Source organism: Geospiza fortis, unplaced genomic scaffold, assembly GCF_000277835.1.
Source record: "Geospiza fortis unplaced genomic scaffold, GeoFor_1.0 scaffold23, whole genome shotgun sequence".
Classification (NCBI taxonomy): Eukaryota; Metazoa; Chordata; class Aves; order Passeriformes; family Thraupidae; genus Geospiza; species Geospiza fortis.
In genome coordinates this window covers 13,280,775-13,284,159 of record NW_005054303.1, presented here as the reverse complement: position 1 = coordinate 13,284,159, position 3,385 = coordinate 13,280,775, and positions in this window count along the sequence as shown.

Genomic DNA, 3,385 nt, shown 5'->3' with positions numbered 1-3,385 from the left:
TGCTGGAATAAAGAAACCTTTGATTCTTTACAGGCACTTTGGAAAAAGGTAGTGTAAAGATAATTTGTTATCTTCGAACTCTGGGGATAATAGGGGGTGTGTGTTAGCTGCTGGTGATTTAAAGGGGAAACTTGCAGTTTCTGGCATCTGGTGGAGCCAAGGACATTTTTTACCAGTCCTGACACATGCTGGTTTTTATCCCAAGTAACATCCCCTCACAAATACTGCAAAAAATGTTTTAATTTCCTAAAACTTTGCTGTGCTGAGCAGTATAGACTCCTTTAGGTTGGAAGAGCCCTGTAAAATCGAGTCCAACCATTCCCTCAGCACTGCCAAGGCCACCACTGTCCCATGTCCCAAGTGCCACATCTACACAGTTTTTAAATCCCTCCAGGGATGGGGACTCCACCCCTGCCCTTGGCAGCTGTGCCAGTGCCTGACCACCCTTTCAATGAAGAAATTTTCCCCAATATCCACATTGAACCTCCTCTGGTACAACTTGAGGCCGTTTCCTCTTGTCCTGTCCCTGTTCTGTGGGAGCAGAGCCTGAGCCCTCTGGCTGCCCCTCCTGTCAGGGAGTTGTGGAGAGTGAGAAGGTCCCCCCTGAACCTCCTTTTCTCTAGGCAGAACCCCCTCTGCTGTCCCTGGTGCTCCAAACCCTTCCCCAGCTCCGTTCCCTTTTCTGGACAAGCTCCAGCTCCTCAATTTATTTTCATGAGGAGCCCAAAACTGCCCCTGTGACTGGAGGTGCTGCAGCAGTGCCCAGCACAGGGGACAATCCCTGGTCCCTGTGGCTCATACCAGTGTATTTGTGCCCATGCTTTGGTGGGGTTCTGCTGTGCCAGGCTCTGTGCAGTTTGGGATATCAGTGTGAGGAATGCAGAGCCTGCTTTTCCCTGCTCTGTGCCAGCAGCAGGTGTGTGTGCATTGATCCCCTGCTAAACCCAGGTTGCTCGCTGCACTTTCACTGATGCTAATTCCAGTGCTGGGCTTTATCCTCCAGCCCAGGTGGTTTCAGGGCGTCAGCTGCCTCCTGGTGAATCCCTGCCCTGCCTTATCTTGTAGGAACTTGCCCAAACAGCCAGGCTGTGGTGGAAACCTCTTGTGGGAGGTACCTACCTGGGTGCTCCCTGCTGCCGGCACTGGGACAAGATCAAGGACATGTGCTGGTGCTGGTAGCGAGGTGGTGCAGCCTTATTGTGCTCCCAGCTCCCTCTCAGCACTGCTGCTGCATTTTGTCAGGTGTTGGCTCTGAAGCTGTATCAAAAAAAAAACCCCTCTGAAAGTAAAGGCTTTTGTTGAAGCAAAGCTACTCTTTCTGGAATTTAATAAAGAGCTTGTCTGTGTTAACTAACATCAAGCGACTGGGAGCAGACAGAGCCCAACAGATGGTACAAACAGCGGCATGTTTGGAATGGAAAATATTTACCTAGAGGGTATTTGAAGCACTGAGCTTGTGCTCTGCAAATGGCTTAATTGTATCAGTGAAATAAAGCGGAGAGCAAGATTTATTGACAAGTTTTGCACTGCTCTTGCTGTCAGCACCTTGGAGGGGGTGTCAAGCACTGTTGAGCTTCCCTTGAACAGGTCTCCTTCCTGGGAAGAGTAGTTTTAACACCTGAATGGCTCAGTTGGTTTTTTTGAGTGTCTGCAGCTTTCTCCTGGGGCTGCACAAATCATTGTCAGGGCAAGTATTGAAATGAAAAATTCAGAGCTTGAAATGCTGTTTATTATGCTTCCCCCTTCCCCTGGCTTGTTCAGCCTGGAGGGGAGGAACTGAGGACAGACTTCATCCTGGCCTGCAGCTTCCTCACGGGGGGAAGTGGAGGGGCAGATTCTGAATTCTTCTTCCTGAGCATCAACAGGACCTGAGGGAACGGCTGGAGCTGTGTCAGGGCAGGTTTGGGTTGGATTTCAGGAAAGGTTCTTCCCCCAGAGGGTGCTGGGCACTGCCCAGGCTCCCCAGGGAATGGGCACAGCCCCAGGGCTGCCAGAGCTCCAGGAGTGTTTGGAACACACTCTCAGGCACAGGGGGGGATTGTTGGGGTGTCTCTGCAGGGCCAGGAGTTGGACTCTGATCCTCGTGGGTCCAACTTCCAACTCAGGATATTCTATTGAGTCTCTTCTGTAATTTTCTGATTTGCCCCTGGGATCAAAACTCACAGGTCCATTTGGACCTTCAGCTTTTCTGGCAGCTGAGTGCCTCATGCATGACTTTAAACTGTGCAATGTAAAAGTGACCCGTGAGAAGATTGTGTGTGATCTTACTGGAAGCTGTGCCTTTTCTTTTTGTAGGTGTCAGATGAGGTTTATGTGCAATACCTTAATTCTCCTGTGAAAAAACTGCTCGGGTGCAGTCAGCTCCTTGCTGGTGTTCTCTGCACTGGGTGTTTTTGGGAATGCTGAGCTCAGTGTGGCTCACCTGCTGAAGTTAGCCAGGTGTTAATGAACTCAAGTGAGTTTGATGGGCTAAAATCCCTGCCTGCTCCAACAGCTCTTTGTGTCACATCCCAGCAGCTCTGCTGTCTTTTGTGTCTTGTCTTGGGACATGAAAAAAACCCAAAACTGCTTAAAAAACCCGAAACTAAACCAACCTAAGCTGAAATTCTGCAGTTTTCCCATATGCACTACCAACACTGATGTTAAATGAACTACCCTGCGGTTTTTCTGGCAGATCCCCTTCCCAGAGCTTGAGCCCAGCAGTGCTTTAGTCAGGTAATACAAACAAATCACAGAGAGCTGGTTGCTCTTGCTGTATGAATGTGGAATAGGCATGGAGTGGCTGAACTTCTTGTTTAATTTCATACCTTGCCTGTGGCAGATCTGGGTTTAATTGCCCAAGTTGCTGGGCATCATCTCTGGAAAAGCTCTGGGGGAGGAAGAGCTTGGGAGTGAAGCTGTTTTCAAGAGGATCCTCTTTGCAGCTGGCTGATATGGAGAGTGTTCCAAGCTGCGTGCAGAATAGGGAGAACCAAAATAATGTTATCTGTTTGAGGAATTTATTGAATCCAGATACAGCTCTGAGACTTCTTGCTGTGTTCCTAATGACTGTTGGATGTGAGTCTGCTTGCCAGCTTGAGAAAATCCCAGGGAAATATCCCAATTAAAGGAGCTGTTGCCTTGGCTGAATCATACGTGGTATCTCTTAAACTGCTTAGTATTTAAAAAAAGGCACCTTGGTACCTGTATTTTCCCCCTTTAATGTTAGTTTTTCAAAGAGGCACAAATCCCTGAAGATTATGTGCATTTTGGGACCCAAGCTTTTATAGAAGCCGTGCTTCTCATGTGCTGGGACTAAGCTATGAGTGACTCATTAGCCAGATGGAGCTATAATTTATTTCTATCTTCTCAAGTAAGTTAATCCCCTGGACCTAAACTGAATGAA